This window comes from Alligator sinensis, unplaced genomic scaffold (assembly GCF_000455745.1).
Source record: "Alligator sinensis unplaced genomic scaffold, ASM45574v1 scaffold264_1, whole genome shotgun sequence".
NCBI lineage: Eukaryota > Metazoa > Chordata > Crocodylia > Alligatoridae > Alligator > Alligator sinensis.
Window position 1 is genome coordinate 2,864,731 of NW_005841831.1, and position 18,376 is coordinate 2,883,106.

The window sequence follows — 18,376 nt, forward strand, 5'->3', positions numbered from 1 at the left end:
CTCCCTGGCAAACTCATGGTCAAGTTCTTGCTCTTGATTAGGAGGTCTGTAGTAGAGCAAAGCTTCAGTCACTGATTTGATTCGGCGGAGATTCGATCTGAATCCGAATCGAATCAGGAGACCCTTTAATCTCTCCAAATTGAATCATAACCCTCCGAATTCATTCAGAAAGATTTAGACATAGACACAGCTTTAAATGTTTTTTCTACATACCTCAAGGTACCAGGCGTGGCTCGTGAATGCTGCAATGCTGGGGCAGACAGAGCGTCCCATAGGAGCAAGGGGGGCTCCCCAGTGCACTCGGCAGAAGACCTAGAAGTGGACCAGAAGCACTTCTGGTCCACTTCTGGGTCTGCCAGGGAGTGGACGGGGGGTCCCCCTGCATCCCCCGCCTCCCCCCCCGGCTCAGTGACTGGTGCCTCCTGGGTCTGGGAGGGGCACCCGGGGTCCCCCCGTGGCCCATCGCTAAGCCGGGGGGGCACAGGTGGGCCCCCCAGCATGCTTCCCAGTGGACCTGAAAGCAGACCAGAAGTATTTCCGCTCCACTTCCAGGTTCACTGCCAAGCATGCTTCACGCTCTGGTGGGACGCTGCATCCACCCCAGCATCACAGCATTCACAAGCCGCACCTGGTACTTCAAGGTATGTAGAAAATATATTTAAAACTTTGTCTATGGCCGAATCGCTGATTCTCTGAATCAGCATTGAATCTTTAGATTCGGATTCAGCCGAATCGAATCAGGGACAATGATCTGAATCAATGAATCAAATCACTGTTCCCGATTCGGGCCGAATCAGATTCTGAATCAAATACAGCCTGTTTTGCACACCCCTAGTCTGTAGTAGACTCCTAGTGTTATATCCCCTTCACCACATTCCCCACTTATTCTTATCCAGAGGGTCTCAAGTCACCCTCCTTGGTTGCCAATCTCCACCTGTAGGGAAGTGTATTGCTCTTTCACATAGAGAGCTACACCCCTGCCCTTTCTTCTAACATGATCTCTCCTGTACAGGGTATAGCCATCTATACCTGTGGTCCAGTCATTCGTAGAGTCCCACCGGGCATGCAGCAAATTGTCCTGGGTAGCTGTAGGGGAGGCTGGAGCTAGCACCTGTGCTAGCCCCAGCAGTATTACCTGGTATCCTGGTGCAGCAGGGATGCAGATCTGGCAGCACAGAGTCTGGCCAGCAGCCAGAGCATTGCTCTGGATGGCCAGCCTTCCACTTGTTCTGGCTACCTCTGCACAACTTTTTTCCCTGAGCTTTTCTTTGCTATTAGGATCTCCCAGTAGCAAATTTTACCACCGCACTGCAAATTTGCAGTGCGATGCACATTTTCATGTTCCCTGCATGCAGTTTTTGGTGCCACAAAGCAGTTTGTGGTGCCACAAACAGCACGCCCCTGCATGTGGGGACCTGCCCCTGAAGTCCCTTCCAACCCTACAATTGCATGTCTCAAGGACAGGACAATGGAACACAAGACAGTTCTCATCCAGACTTCCCAGCTGTGAAGCTTCAATTCAGGTTTTTCTCCCATGATCGCAGATTCTCTCCAATTCCCTAAAATGAATTTAGTGCTGCTGAACAGTGCCACCATTTTGATAGCCCCTGAGACTGAAGACTGCTGGTGATCTACGTGTAGGATCAATTTAGGAAATGGTGCTGAAGGCTTTTCTTCCTCAGCTGCCTTGCCTTTGTTTCAATCTTCTCCTGGCACTGAGTTCAGAGGAATAACTGGGTGTCTGTTTAGCCCCTAGTGTCTCTGCTGAGATTCTAGCAAGTGGGCTCACGATGACGGGGACACCTCTTGTTCACTAAGGACTGGACTGAGAGCACCTGCTTGTTTCGCATGGGTCACTGAGCAGACATCAGATGGTAACAAAATAGGTTTCTGCCAACGTCAGGCTGGATGTGAACCAGTGCCCTAGAGGTGAAATAATCTGTCTCATATTACCCAGCCCCTTCAGACACTTTGTGCTCTTGGTCCAAATTCTACCTTTTAATAAGATCCCAGAATCCTCTGAGCAACAAAGGGGAGTTTTTTGTAACCCAGACACCCCAAACTGGGGCCACCAACTTGGTTCAAAAACCTAAAGGGCCTTTTCTTTCCTCTCTGTTTGATGCATAATCATCATCATCATCATCACCACCAGAGTATTGGCTTAAAGTGAGTGACATACCACTCAATCCTGATTAGAGCTAGTCAACATTTTTCAAGGAAATATTCTTTTTGGCTGAAAAATGGCTTTATAGTTTCATAGTAGTTAGGGGTCAGAAGGGACCTGAATAGATTATCTAGTCTAACCCCCCGCCACTGGTTGGAGCACATGCTGGGATCACACAACCCCAGACTGGGATGCTCCTGGCCCCAGGAGCAAAGCAGATGATGAGGCTTTTGTGAAAAATTGTTTAAGAAGCTTTTCATGATTTTTTTTCTCAACATTTTCACTTTTTGTTTATAGTGTTCCACAATTTTTCTTTCTTCCTTATTTGATCTTCTTTTCCTTTCTCCCAGCTGTTTTCAAGAACTGATATGCATATTTTCAAAACTAATGGAGGAGAGAGGGATAAATAAAAAGAAAATGATAAGAAAAGAAGGAGAAACAAGATAGAAAAAATACAGGTGAAAACATTAAGGGAAAGAAACAATGAAAACTTTTGAGACAAACAAAAAAGATACTTCCATTTGGAGCTATGTTAAATGTAAGTGACTTGAAAATATTGTATTTCTTGTAGTTTTGTGTTGGAAATTGTTTTATTTTCTAAGCAGCCCTGCTCCAAATTTTTCTCTGATTAACTGGAGCCTTGAACTACAAGATTGAATGAAGAAGCATTGAAATTGGGTTGACCAGAAAGTCTAAACTCAGCCGGAAGAAATCCTGGATGGTATTTGAGGTGTGAGGGTTGGAATGGAATTTGCTTAGGCAGAAGAACACTTGCATGTCTGTGTTTTGGATCTTTTCTTAGCATAGGGAAGGGGGTGTCTTGCCATCTCCAGGGGTCGGGAATAGTGCATGCATTGGGAGGACCTATTATATTATTTTTCTTCCACCTTAATGAACTCCTCTCATGTCCACCTCTGATCAGTGAAGTATGACAGAGGGTGATTGAAGGCCAGTCTCCCAGGAAATGAAGTTTGTTCACACACTCCAAGTATGCCGGCCCTAGTGCTGCCTGCCACTGATTTATAGAACCAAAAATTCCTTCCTCCGGTAACAATAACTGTCTTAAACTCCAGACCCCGCTCCCTCACAGAACCTCCAGACAGGGCAGGCTGAGCTCCCAGGGCCCAGAGGGGAAGGGAGGCATCCAGCATATATATCCATCAACACAACTCAGGTTTCAAAGGAATATAGGACCCCACAGGGTTAGGCTGGCTAAGGATAAGGGAATGGAGGAGCTTGGCATCACCTTACAGCGCCTCCTTCTAGGAAAGGTAAAGGCTGCAGCAATTGTGAGCTTTTAGGCTAGGGACAGAAATTGGTATAAGTGATCAGAAATAGGTTCAAATCTGCAACACAACAGAAGTTTAGTGCACATAAACTGCTTTCAAAATGGCCAAAACAGGTTTAAGATAAACCTGGATGGACGTAGCATCAGACTTAACTGATTTAGGTTACATCAGTTTATTGAACTTCTGTCCCAGATCCCTTCCAGATTCAAGTTAACTCACAGTCCCACAGAATCCCAGAATGCTTTGTATCTCCCCCACCACCCGGTAGGTGATCTAGCCTCGGCCCCAGCTATCTGTTCCCACCAGCAAGGAGGTGTACTCTAGCACTCCCCAGCTTCTGGCCTGGGCTGGAAATGCAGCATGTGGCTGCATTTCTGGAATCAAAAGTGGATGTCTGTTTTACTTGCTTATCAGTTAAATCTATGCAGCTTAGATTAACCTGCAAAGATTGAATCAATTCAACCTCTGGCTTTTTGATTGTCTGTGCTTAGCTTTAGACTGATCCTTTACCATTCTATACAGTGCCTCCTGCTGGGGAGAGGCTGGGAGTAGAATAGCTCCGGGGTCTTTTCACAGTGGAAACTGCAGTTCTGCAGTCAATAGCACCTCTTGCTGGGAAGGACCTGGCACATGCCTATTCCTTGGAGCCTTTCCTGTCCTTTCATATTGTTGTTGGTTTTAATTCTTGAAGGAAAATAATTTTCATTTCTCTTGAACTTGTTCTTACCTAGTATTGTGTGGCACCCAGAAACCTTTGCTCTGGCTGCAATGCTAGTCTCCACTAATGAGTGGACTGCATGGATATTCAGGACACTGCTCAGCTTTTGGACTGCGAAAGCTGACTCCTGCCACACGCAGAGTGGTGTTTTAGGCTTTTAGACCCCCTGCTAAATTAATAGTCACAGCTGATGACTCCCCAGGAGGTAAGGGAGGCATGGTGTTAGAGACTGTTTCTCTGAGCAAGGAGGAAAGGTTGAGACCTTTTAAGAAAGGACAGTTTGTAACTCCCACTTTCGAGGCAAGTCCCTGCAAGAAACCAGCTTGTTTAGTTACCTTTTATCATTTACTTATTAACTGCCTGCTTTAGCTCTCATTTGAAGTTGCTGACCTGTTATTCCTACACCGGGAAATTAGCTCTCAGACAATCATCTGCAGAGGGTGAGGGGAAGCCAAGAAGCAGCTTGTGCTAGGGGAACATTCTTGAAGAGGGGGGTCATAAAGGAGGATAGATGTTTATGAGGATTGGGTCGTTTGGAAGCTCAGCTAATCACTAGGCCTTCTGTCAAAGGCCATCCAGCTCTGAATTACTTTCCTTTGACTTGTTGCTCCTACAGAGCCAGCCTTAGGGTGGGTGCCGTGGATGACCGCCCAGGGTGCCATGGTCATGGGGCTGCCCACATACACACACACAATGTACAGACGTGGGTGTCACAAGCGACAGATAGTGGGGCCTGCCTGGGGTGTTGCTTGGGACCCTGTGTGACATGGGTGGGGGGGAGTGGGCCTCAGTGGGGTGGGGCGGGCTCCCTGAGATTCTGCGCATGTGGGCAGGACCAGCACCTGCTCCCACCTGGGTGGGATCAGAGGGACCGGGCAGTGCATGCAGGCAGCCCCAGGCTGGGGCCAGTGGCCTGCAGAGGTTCCACGGGGCTGTTGCCAGCAATCCCTGCCACTGGCAGACACCCTGCCCAGCTCCCCAGTCCATCAGATGGAGCCCCTCTGTGGCAGGGCACAAGCACCCATGACTTGGGGGTTGGGGGGAGGGAAGTGGGAGGGGCACTAGGGTGGGGAATGCCAAAATACAAGTTTTCCCAGGGCACCATTTCCCTTAAGGCTGCCTCTGCCCTCCTGGGAGACAGCTTGTCTCTGCCCACCCACCCCTGCCTCTTCCTTCCCTACAGCACCTCCTAGGAGTTCACTTCATAGCCACTCGGATAAAGGTGGCAGCTGGACAGGAGTGAAAACAGGACATGATCTCCCAGGACATTTTCTGTGATTTCCATCCCTGCTATTCTGCAGCTGATAGGATGTTAGGCCAACCTGCTCTCTGATGTAAATCTGTGCTGGATCTGAAGAAGTAGCATGATACCTGTGCTTCTGGACTCAGAGATAGGAGAGCAGGGTTCTCTTTCTGAGCGCTGCTTTGGAGCATTAGACATGTTTTTGTGTCTCAGTTTCCTCTCCCCAGTTTCTTTATGGGGCAGTTACTATGGGTCTGTGTAGCACAAGAGGGCTGTGATCTCAGTTGGGTCATCTATGTCCAGCAGTAATACAAGTATCCACCAGTGTCAGTGGAGTTACTCCTGGATTTACAGAAGTAGAACTCAGCTCAGAATCTGGCCCAGTGTACTTAAATCCAGTTGCTGTAAAAGAAACTGGTCTGCTAGGTCAGTGGTTCTCAACCTTTTTACACTCTGAGCCTTCATCTTGTAACCTTTATGAACTGAGCAGCACCCCATTTCAAAACTTAATTTCTGTTACCTTTTTGCACTGGGCTGTTGGGGAAGTGGGAAGGGAGGAGGAAAAGCTGGGCAAGGATAGGCTCATGCTTACCTGGAGGTACCCTAGTTGAGAATCACTGCACTAGGGCTGGAGGTTTCCTGGCCTCATTTGTCAGTGGAAAGTAAATCACTGCATGGCTGAGGGATGGCACGCAGAGGTGTCTGTGCTAAAAGCACTGCCTGCAGAGAGGAGAGTTTCAGGGAGACCTTTCAATTTAGGTCCTTACACTGCAGTTGCATTTAAAATAAAAGTTGACAAAACCTGATCTGGTTTTCCAGGACTGCAGCCTTACTCTAAAGGGAAAACCATTTCAAAGGTTTAATTTTGCAAAATGCCCAGCACTTTAACCTTGATCTAACAACCCTCACCATAAAGAAATTTTTTCTAATGTCTAATCAAAATCAGCTCTCCATCAGTTTATGGCTGTTGTTCCTAGTAACCTCAGTGGATGCCCTGATAAACAGAGTATCCCCTATTCCTTGCTGTCCCCCCTGATGAATTTGTAGATGGCCACAAGATCCCCTCTCAGCCTTCTTTTGTGGAGGCTGAAGAGATTCAGGTCCCTCAATCTCTGCTCATAGGATTTTACCTATAGGCCCATAACCATACAAGTAGTCCTCCTCTTGACCCTCTCAAGGTTATCCACATCTCTCTTGAAGTGCAGTGCCCAGAACTGGACGCATTACTCCAGCTGTGGTCTTACCAATGCTGCATAAAGGGGAAGTATCACCTTCTTAGACCTACTCGTGATGCACTTTCTAATGCATGAAAGAGTGCAATTGGCTTTACTTATCACTTCGTCACATTGATGACTCATGTTCACATTGGAGTCAGTTATGACTCCGAGATCCCTTTTCTGCTGCTGACCTGCTTAGAAAGTCACCTCCCAGTCTGTAGGTGTGTTGGTGATTCTATTTCCCTAGCTGCAGCACTTTGCACTTACCCCTGTTAAACTGCATCCTATTCTGTTCTGTCCACATTCCCAACCTGTCCAAATCTGCCTGAATCCACTCCCTGCCCTCCAGTGTGTTTACTTTGCCCCATAATTTGGTGTTGTCCATGAATTTGGACAGAGTGCTTTCCATGCCCTCATCCAAGTCACTGATGAAGATATTGAACAGCACTGGTCCAAGGACCGAACCCTGGGGAACTCCAGTGCCCACATTTTTCCAGGTCGAAAACGACACATCCACCACCCTCTGGGTGCACTGCATAAGCCTCCAAGGGAGGTGGTGCTCTTCCCTGCCTTGGAGGTCTTTAAGAGGTGACTACACAAGCACCTGGCTGGGGCCATCTGACCGCAGAGCTCTTTCCTGCCTAGGGCAGGGGGTTGGACTTGATGATCTACTGAGGTCCCTTCTGATCCTAAAACTCTATGAAATCCATGAAGACACTTAACCATGCACTGAACTTTTTATGCTACATTCTTAGATCATGCCCAGAGGGCAACTTGCAGGCTCAGGTCCATATTGATTTGGGACAGGAGTGTTTGAATATTGCACAGCATTGTCCAGACCTCCAATCAAAAATGTATCATTTTTTTTGGGATTCACTTCTTTGGTGCTTGTTGTTTGGTGGAATCCTAGCAGAGAAGTTTGATAGCAGGAATATTTGTGGAACCAATATTCCAAGACATTTTTTAAAGTAAAATAATGAATGTTTGTCAAAAATTTTTTTTTTCATTTGTAAATCAGTAGATTCTTGCCAGAGACCTAACTTTAAAAGTGATATACATCCTAACAGGGGCTAACAGTAGAGAATATGACCTCTGAACCCAGTCAAAGCTAACAGACACAGTTTGAATCATTCCTAAGAATGTATTCAGCCAAACTATGTGAATAAGAAATGGATGGGAGGGAATTGTCAGCTGATTGTAAACCATTAGTAAGGCTAACTTCACAGGAAAAGGAGTCTCTGTGAATTGTTGAGATCAGCACTATCCTTTCCCAGCACCATCTGCTGGAAGTAAAATGAACCGTATACAAAAACTAAAACTGACTAGCTGAGCTTTCCTTTTCCAGGAGAAGTGCAAAAGCAAACAGTGTCAGTGGAGAAAGATTACTTTGATTTTTTTATATCCTGACACTTGTAATCACTTACGAAAGAAGAGATGAGATGACAAGAAAGGCTTTGGATAAAAGATTTGAGCAGGAATAACTTCTGTCCAAAGCCAAAGGACTCATGCCAATGTGGCCTCTCCTGGCATAGGTCATAAAGCAGATTGTATAACAAGAGAGAAATCAAAGAAGACACAGACAAAAATGGCCACTTGGATCTTCCCCTGCATGTCCTAGCAGTCTGTGAGGTGGGACTCTTAATAGTCTATCAGTAGTGGGAAACTTCATCTTTGTGTCAAAAATCCAAAACCTGGGGGTTTATTAAGCACCTGAAAAAGTAGAGAATTAAAAATTAATCCTGAAAATCATATTGTTCTAATGAACATTTTTTCCCCCTAGGAACAGTTATCATCTGTGAAAATGTTTAGTCAAAATTCTAATGTTCACTTCAAATGAAGTTTCAAAAGACAATTTTGAATGAGCCCTAACTGTGATTGTTAATACCCCAGTATCCTCTTGGTCTATATCAGATCTGGGGCCCCATCGCAAACACATTGTATGTGACTTGCCTGAGGTCATGCAGCAGAGGAAAGTCTTCACTGCAGTTACTTCAGGGGATCGGCTGCCAGATATGAGCATCCACATTGCAAAGCCATGCCCAAGATTGTATCCCACAGCTGGAATGTATCCCACAGTCCTTTGTGCTTCAGTAAACTCAGCGGCTCTGTGATTTTTTTCCCAGTGAATTGCAGAACTCTTCTCCCCTTCTGGGTTCATGAGAGGAAATGTAGGAGGAAGACTATCAGCCCTTAAATGATCTAGGCTAGTGGAGCCAGCCTTTCTTGGAAAGGGTGCCACAAAGTGCGACTCCAGTCCCCTTCCTCTGCCTGATCTGTTGCTCTGCTTTCTGCATCTTGCCCTGTGCTTTCTGCCTGATCTCTTGTTCTGCTTTCTGCTCCCTGCCCTAGCTGTTGCTGTATCCCTCCCTCATCTGCCATGGGACACATTCAGAGGTTGTCCTTGTGTGACAGGCTAGCTGGCAGTGACTTGACCCAGGGGTTTTGAAAGGGCAAAAGATGATTAGAGGACTTGGGATTCCCTTTCCTCACCAGTCTGGTAATGATTTGGCCCAGGGGTTTTGAAGGGGTAAAAGATGATTGGAGGATTTGGGATTCCCTTTCCTCACCAATCAGGCTTCAGAGACTCACCCTCCATGTCCCCTGATTGGCCCTGTGGGTCACCTGGAGGGGGATAAAAGGGGCAGTGCAGCTGACTCAGGGAGAGAGCAGTGAGGGACCACAAGGAAGGAGCTGGCAAGAGCTGGGCCAGCGGGGTGGGAGAAGTTACCCCAGAAGAGCCTGAAGGAGTGGGACCTGCAGGCAGCACACCGCTGGCAGGAGAGGCTCCCCGCTGGGCTCCAGGATCCCCTATGAGAGGCTGTGGCCAGCAGGAGAGGCTCCCCAGCTCTAGCAAGATCTGAGCAGCGACCTGAGAGGTTCCCAGCTCTGCTTCCAGCTTCTCCAATCAGAGGCTAGGCAGCTTGACGCAAGGCTGGGGCTCCAGGAAGGTCAAGACCCCTAGCAGGTTGGAGTAGTACCAGCACTGGTGGCTGTGTGGCAGAGTGTCTGTCTATTAAATGGGAGATATGAGTTCAAGTCCCAGCTTTGGTGACTTGGGGTGAGTGCGCTAACAAGGAGGACTTCCTCTTGCAGTGGAAAGGGGCCATTATGTTTTCTCAAAGGAGTTTTAGTTTGCTGCGTCCCAAGTCATTTAAGGTGCGTTACACCGCTGAATTTCCTACAGTGGCTGGAATTAACACGCAATATGCCTCCAGGGTGTTCAAAAACCGACACCATAAAAGCAGTGCAGAAGCATCTAGCCCACTTTAAAGTGTTGTGTACACACACCTCTCATTTCATGTGTACATGGCCTTAGTTTGGTTTTAGCCTGTAGGCCTGGACAGGCCAGCTAGCATAGCTTGAAAACCCTACTAAATGAATGGGATAACTTCCTGTGCAGATAGAAATGTAACCCTTCTGCCAAGCACCAGTCAGCAGCAAGAAGTGCTGGGTTCACATTTAGGGTATCAATGAATTACACCAGGTCGGGGGAGCGGTGGCTGCTGCTGCAAGTGAGGTGAGTAAAGGAACATCCAGCCAGCTGCAGCTGCACTGGGAACAGCCCCACCAGAAGCTGCACGCTGGCCGGGTGCTGGGCTGGCCGGAGCACGGTGCGGGCCGCCCCCAGGGCTGGGTCAACTGGGTGGCCACCTGGGGCCCGGATAGAAAGGGGGCTGAAAATGGTAATTTTTTTTTCCGTTATCCAATTATTAATATCATTATCTCTGGCGAAAGGGGGCCTGATACCAAAAGTTTACCTGGGGCCACCAGGAGTCTAGGTACAGTGCTGGCTGCCCCAGTGGGAGCGGGTGGGGCTTAGCCCCATGTGGAGCACAGCAGGGGCAGCTGTGGGCCAAGTCCAGTTAGTTGGTGAGCTGGATCTGGCCCACGGGCAGTGTTTTGCCCAGCCCTGCCCTAACAGCTTCTCCACCCCAAACCAGCTTAGCTGACCTTGTATCCTTTAGCATGATATCATCTGAGCCTTGTCCAGTCAGGGAGTGCCCTACTCCATTCTCTCTCTTAACCAATCTGCCTGAAGAAGTCCTGGATCCCCCTGGCCAATCAGGCCAGAGGATTTTACATATCTCACCCAGATATAATGCTCCAGCTTTCCATGTAAAGAGCACATGGCCAGAACAACAGGGGCCATCTTGCCCACATGGCCAGACTGCATGTTTTCTCCTCAGCAACAGGTCAAAGGGGAAAAGGAGAGGGGGGAAAAAATGGTAAATATGAAAAAAGAAACCCAATACATATCAACCAAAGGTGCACACACTGCGATACACAGCACAAGTATGTGTGGGTGGTACAGAATAATACCCCAAATTAACTATGCAGTGAGGTCATGCCCCAGGTCTGTGACAGAGCGAGGTCTCCTCAGGCCTGTGCTGCCTGTGTATCCAGGTGAGGGTATGTCCAGGGGAGGTCTACAGCCCAGGTGAGCATTATTCCCTGAAGTTTGTTCTCCAATGCAGTTTTTTAAAACCCCCAAATGATGGGACTTCCACCCTTGAAAGTGGTCGTGTTTCTGCAGGCTAATAGATTTCACCACCAAATGGTTTTCCCTAACTTTCCCTTACTTGATTTTATGCTGTTACTTCTAGTGATAACCCTTTGCCCTTTCCCAAACTGCATCTCCTGCTATTGTATTCTGCCTGTATTACTCAGCTTTTCAGGCCCCTTTGCAGCAGTTTTTACAGCACCTTTTAGTTGGTACTACAACCTGATCGCTGTTACACTGGATTAGTTATTGCCAGGACTACATTTGCTTTTCTGTTCATTGAAAAATTGATGTTACGCTTACTTTTCTTGTGTCTTCTGGTGTTGGCCTGGTTCTCTGTCACTTTACCAACTGATTACCTGTAGGGGGTAGGTTTGCTAAGTGGTCTGTCATGAGGAGGGGCTGATTTGTATGTATTCAGACCTTACATCTCTGCTCTTTTCCAGTAGCCATTTTTGGTCTTTGTTACTTCCTAAAGCTCTGGCAGAAAACTACAGAGATAGGACTGAGATGTGACTACTGTACTAGTAAGAACTTCAAGCTGAAATAATGATCGGAGGATAAATACTGTTGATTATAACATATTGTGATGTTGTAACTGCACTTTCAGGACAGAATAGGATGGTGTAAAATTGCTAAATCACTCCAAAGGGACAGGGACTGCCCTGTAGGGAGGGAAGGCAGCAAGGTTGCTGATTCAGCCGGAGGAACCTGGACTGAGAAGCATGCCATACAGTACAATGCTGACTCACTCCAAGGGATGCGGCCCAGGAAGGGAAACTGCTGACTCAATCCAAGGGATCTGGACTAAGATGTACTTACTGGAAATAAAAAAGATAGAGTACTGATTAGCTTGGAGACATATTGCCTGAGCAGGGAAATCTGAGGTCTCACTGCTGTCCTATCCCAAGCAGGAGAAACCTCAGTGTGAGGAAGCCTTCCGTGTGTGTGTGTGTGTGTGTGTGTGTGTAAGTAAAAGCAGACTCCCTAGTGACCAGGGAGTGAGTGAACTGGGACAGCACACAGGACATTTTGCAAGTAGCTTGCTGGGAGCAAGAGGAAGAAGATGAAGAGGAGCCACAAACTAGGCATCAGATTCTGCTCAGGGAAGGTAAGTGAGCCAGGGCCGTCTATGTGCTTAGCTTGCTATGTGTTTGTTTGGTGGACTGTGTGTTTGGCCATGTGCTCTGAGCAGCTGGGAGAGCTGCTAGCTGGGTGATTTGCTGCCTGTGTCTGACAAAAGCCCTAACAAGGGGCAGAGCCAGTCCAAGCCCAGGAGGGTATAAATGGAGATTCTGAATGAACAGGAGGAGCAAACAGGGCAGGTTGCAAGCAGTTTGCAAGTCAGTTCATAGGTGAGTTTGCCACCCCCGCTCTTGGAAGGAGAGGATTTAAGGTAAGTTCTTTCTTTAATTAAGAGTAACTATACTACATACATTTAAAGTAGTAGGGCTGTGCAAAGCTTTGGGTGCTGATTTGATTCGGAGGAGATTCAGCCTGATTCAGCGGCTGAATCTCCGAATCCGAATCGAATTAGGAGACCAATAAAAAGGTCCTAATCAGTTCGAAGCTCTCCAAATGGATTAGGAAGAGATTCTGAGAGCTTCGGAGATTCAGGCAGTCCCTGCTTGCTGCCACCGGGAGCTGGACCCGGACTCCGTGCTGGTAAGGGGGCAGGGGAGGAGACCATGGGGGGACCCCTGCCTGCTCCCCCAGCCCTCCTGAGTGCCCCCAACCCTGGCTCACTCCCCCAGCCCCACCAGGGCTGCCCCACCCAGCCCCAGCTCCCAGCCCTTTAAAAAAAAGCCCCCACTCACCGGCTGCACTGGTGCAGCAGCCTCAGGTCTTCTGGGGGCACATGGCAGAGCCCCCCATGCAGCACAAGGCAGTGGGGGGCAGTGGGAATTGCATCCCCACATGGCAGGAGACAGTGAATGGGGGCTTTTATGGCTGCCCTGCCTGGCCCAGATACTGGTTCTTTAAAAACAAAAAAAAAGGCCCCACTCACCAGTTGCTGCAGTGGCTGTTGGGGCTTCTGGGGGCTCGTGGCAGAGCCCTCCATGCAGCGCAGGGCAGTGGGAGGCAGCAGGGATCTCCCCCTACCTGGCAGGAGCTGGTGAGCTTGGAGCTTTTTTTTTTTTTTTTTTTTTTTTTTTAAAGAGCCAAGAGCTGGGCCTGGGCATGGCAGCCATGGAAGGGCTGGGGCCTGTCCAATTTGGAGATTCAACTGATTCAACAGCAGCCAAAGCTCTGAATCAGATTCGGCCAAATCGATTTGGGACAGTGGTTTGAATCACCAAATTGAATCACTGTCCCCCGAATTGGCCAAATCTGAAGCAAGTACTAGCTGCTTTGCACAGGCCTAGTAAGTAGCTAATACTCAGCAGTTAGACCAATACTTAAGCCCCTGCTTTAACTAGAGTCCAGAGCAAAGGGGAGTTTGCTGGGAAACTCCCTCACTTTCCTTCACTGTAAGCTTGATGACCAAGAACCAGCAAGCAGGCCAGCTTACAGGGGAGTTTGCTAGGGAAGGTCTGCTTGGAGAGAGGGGCAGGAAGTGTTTAGTGGCAGATTAAGAGACCCAGAGAGATGGCTGAAGGACATCACAATGCTGGAACTGCCACTGCCAGCTCTTGCACTTGGAAGGTGTTTGTCCAGGTAGAACTGCTCACTGTTGAGGCTTCCCCCAGGTTCTGGTTTGGTGCTGTGGAGACTGCAGCTTGCACGTTCCTTCCAGTGACAGCTCAGGGGGGAAGCAGGAAAGCACCTGCAATGTGAGTGATACCTCCTGTTGCAGGCAAGAGAGTTACAGGAGGAGGTGGTGAGTTCATTGATTTGATGCTGGAGGAGCCCTCTAGGACCACAGCGGAAGGGCCACCAGAGGTGATGCTAGAGAAGAAACAGAACATAGACTCCCAGAAAGGTGGAAGCTGGAAACTTGTGACCTCTTGCAGCAAGCAGAAGTCTTCATCTCCACATGTAGCATTTGGCATGGAGAACAGTTACAGAGCCTTAGCAACAGAGGAGCAGGAACAGGAGCATGTTCCATTGGTGGAAGAAGCTGGACCAGGCATCCCTAAGGTTGGGAGGACTGATTCCACTGTCAGCAAGCGGAAGTAACAGGTTGTGATTATAGGTGGTGAAAGGCCGGGGCTAACAGGGCTTAGCGCCCCCCCCCCCACGTGGGGCAGCAGTGGCAGCAGGTATGGCCACAGGGCAGCCTGGGCACAGGCTGCAGGCAGCTGCAGCAGCGGGGGAGCTGCATGCACAGACATACACAGAGCCGCAGCTTGTAGGAGGCTGGCAGCATGTAGAGCACTGTGCACCACAGCAGGTAAGTCTGACATGGAGAAGGGGCTTGGGAAGGCAGATCGATGCCCCCATGGTGAGGGAGGGAGAGGGGCAGGGATGAATGGGGCCCCAGGGCCGGGGCAGGTTGTGGGACGCTCAGAGCCTGGGCAGCTCATCCAGGGGCACAGGGAGGCTCATGCCACTGTGCACACCGTGGTGGAGAACCGGGGGGGCACGAGCCCCCCGGATGTGTGTGGGGCGGAGGTGGGCTACTACTGCAGGCTAGGCCCTGCACCCCGCTGCTACTGTCTTGGGAGTGGCGTGATGCCATAGTTTCATAGTTTCATAGTTTCAGGGTCGGAAGGGACCTAATAGATCTTCTAGCCCGACCCCCCGCCAGGGCGGGAGAACAACCCAAAAAAACAAACAAAACCACTCACCCTAAAAACAAAAACGGGACTCAAATGAGTCCAGCCAGGTAAGTATCCAGCCTCTTCTTAAAGATCCCCAGGGTAGGGGCCAGCACCACCTCCCTTGGAAGTTGGTTCCAGCTCCTAGCCGCCCTGACTGTGAAGTAGTTTTTTCGGATGTCCAATCTGTACCTCCTCTCCATCAACTTGTGCCCATTATTCCTTGTTATGCCAGCAGGGGCTAGGGGAAACAGCGTCTCCCCCAAACCCTTCTGGTTCCCCCTAGTGAGTTTATAGACGGTCACCAGGTCCCCCCTCAGCCTTCTCTTGTGGAGGCTGAATAGGTTCAAGTCCCGCAGTCTCTCACTGTAGGGTCTGCCCTGTTGTCCCCGGATCATGCGGGTGGCCCTCCTCTGGACCCTCTCCATGTTGTCCACATCCCTCCTGAAATGGGGCGCACAGAACTGGACACAATACTCCAGCTGCGGCCTGACCAGCGTCGCATAGAGGGGGAGGATCACCTCCCTGGCTCTACTCGAGATGCACCTGTGGATGCACGACAAGGTCCGGTTAGCCCTGCCAACCATGACCTCGCATTGTCGGCCCATGTTCATCTTGGAGTCAATAATGACACCAAGATCCCTTTCCGCCTCCGTGCTCTCAAGTAGGGAGTTCCCCATCGTATAAGTGTGCTGCTGGTTCCTACTACCCAAGTGCAGCACCCTGCACTTGTCCGTATTGAAACGCATCCTGTTCCTGTCTGCCCACCCCTGTAACCTATCCAGATCCTTCTGCAATCTCTCTCTCCCTGCTAGCGTGCTCACCTCCCCCCAAATTTTGGTGTCATCAGCGAATTTAAACAGGTTGCTCTCCACCCCAACATCAAGATCGCTGATGAAGACATTGAACAGCGCAGGGCCCAGGACCGAGCCCTGAGGGACTCCACTACCCACCTCCCCCCAAGTCGAATATGATCCATCCACCACCACCCTCTGAGTGCGACCCTTCAGCCAATCTGCAATCCATCTGACCGTGTAGGCATCTATGCCACAGTCGCCTAGTTTACTAATTAGGATGGGGTGAGAGACGGTGTCAAAGGCCTTGCTGAAGTCCAGAAAGACTACATCCACCGCGACACCTGCATCCATGGCCTTTGTGACCTGATCATAAAAGGCAATCAGGTTGGTCTGACATGATCTCCCCCTAATAAATCCATGCTGATTGCCCCTGAGCATCATCTCGGATGCCGGCCCATCACAAATGTGCTCCTTGATGATCTTCTCAAAGAGCTTCCCCAGGATTGAGGTAAGACTGACGGGCCTATAATTGCCCGGGTCCTCCCTTTTCCCTTTTTTGAAGATGGGGACCACATTAGCTACCTTCCAATCGTCTGGCACCTGGCCCAAGCACCACGATCGCTCGTAGAGCCGTGCCAGGGGCCCTGCAATAACCCCAGCCAGCTCCCTCAGCACCCTGGGGTGGAGAGCATCCGGACCCGCTGACTTGAACGCGTCCAGCCCCTCCAGAAGCTCTCTAACCCGGTCCTCCCCAACCTGAGGTCTGAAGGCGATCCCCTCGCGTCCGGCTTCTATCACAGCAGGGAAGTCCCGGTCCCTGCACAAGAAAACGGAGGTGAAGAATTGGTTAAAGAGGTCCGCTTTATCCTCTGACGCAACCACCAGATTGCCCCGCATATCCTGCAGGGGCCCCACATTACCCGGCGCCTTCTTCATCCTCCCAATATATTTGAAAAAGGACTTTTTGTTATCCTTAATCCTGGACGCTAATCCGAGCTCTATCTCCGCCTTGGCCTTCCTAACAGCCCGCCTGCAGGCCCGAGCAGAGGAGGTATACTCCTCTTTGGAGATTACACCCCCCTTCCACCGGGCGTACGCCACCCTTTTGGCAAGCAGGCATTCCCGGACACCCTTGGTGAGCCAGGGGGGCTTTTGGACACTCCTGCCCGCCTTGCTTCTTGTCGGGATGGACACCCCTTGGGCCCCGAGTATCGTTTCCTTAAGGAACGACCACTCCTCTTGGACGCTGAGTTCCTCTGCCCTCAAGGACCCCAGTTCCTCTCCCACTAATCTCCTCATCTCACTGAAGTTGGCCCTCCTGAAGTCTAGGGCCACCACCTTGCTGCGGGCCCTTGACACTCTACGCTGGATGGTGAATTCCAGCACGCGATGATCACTATTGCCCAGGTGGTCAAGAACCTGGAGGCCTCTTACCAGGTCGTCGCCTGCGGCCAGGACCAGGTACAGCAGAGCATCTCCTCTGGTGGGACTGTGCACCTCCTGAATCAAGTGGAGGTCCTGCAACTCGGCCAAGAACCTCCTGGAGCGGTCCGTCCCGGCTGACTGCTCCTCCCAGCAGATGTCCGGGTAATTAAAATCGCCCATGACAACTACATCCCTTGCTTTTAGTGTCTCCGCAAGCTGGCCTGAAAATTCCCTGTCCAGCTCCTCCTCCTGATTGGGGGGTCTGTAATAGACCCCCACCGTCAAATCCCTCTCGCCTTGCCCCCCCTGGATCTTGACCCAGAGTACTTCAGCTCGCCCTTCCCCTGACCCCGTACTGCTGGCAGAGGATGTGTAGTGCTCCTTGACATAAAGTGCCACCCCCCGCCTTTATTCTTTATCTGTAAAATTCAAAGCATTTTCTGAAGAATAAGTAACACTGACCCAATTTAAATAACTGGGGAAACAAGGATACAGGAGATTAAGGGTAAGTTTGTGACTAGGCCTACATGTCCATGCCAGGTTGTGAGAAGTTGTACCTGCCTGTCTGATCTACCCTAAACCTGACCTACTTCCAATTTAGTAATGGCCTGAGATCCTGTAGTGTCCTCCTGTTTGTTCCCCATGCTACAAGCATTGGTGTACAGGCATTTAAGGCCTTGCAAGACTGTGTGCCCCCCCACCCCCTGATTAGCCATGTGCCTGCTACTGTTGGGCAGACGGGACGGGGTGCACTCAGCCCATAGCAAGCATGTGGCATTTCACCACTTCTGCGGCAGCGGGGTGCAGAGCCCACCTTGCAGTGGCAGCCCACCTCCATCCCATGCACAGATCCAGGGTGCATGTGCCCCACGGGCCTCCACCAGGGTGTGCACAGCAATAGGAGCCCACCTGGACGAGCATCCTATGACCCACCCTGGCCCTTCGGCCTCCTTCACTCCAGCCCAGGGGTGGGCAAAATATGACCTGTGGGCTGAATCTGGCCTACCAGGCCATTCTATCTGGCCTGCGGGGACCCTAAAAAATGTAGTAAATTAATATTTATTTGCTCCTGGCAGCCTGTCAAAGATGACAGGAGCCAGGGGCAGTAGGACCAGGGGGAGCCTGCAGCAGGACCAAGCAGCCCAGCCCCGCCCCACCCCAACCATTTCCCTGACTTCCTGCCCCTGCACTGCTCCAGCACCACGTGGCTCCCACTACATTGCCGGACCAGAGCATGGGACTGCACTGGTACCCCAGGGCCAGTAGCAGGACGGGTGTATGGGTGGGGGGGCAGAGTGTGTGTGTATGTGTGTGTGTGTGT

At 50.1% G+C, this 18,376-nt stretch overlaps 1 protein-coding gene across 1 annotated transcript in view; it reads left to right on the forward strand.

Annotated features, from left to right (window-relative positions):
* Positions 1 to 18,376, forward strand: part of HIF1AN (hypoxia inducible factor 1 subunit alpha inhibitor) — a 136,095-nt gene that overhangs the window by 80,871 nt on the left and 36,848 nt on the right. Inside the window, exon 9 of the transcript XR_003095089.1 lies at positions 2,515 to 2,702. The gene's annotated coding sequence lies outside the window, so the exon portion shown is untranslated. The remainder of the gene's footprint in view (positions 1 to 2,514; positions 2,703 to 18,376) is intronic.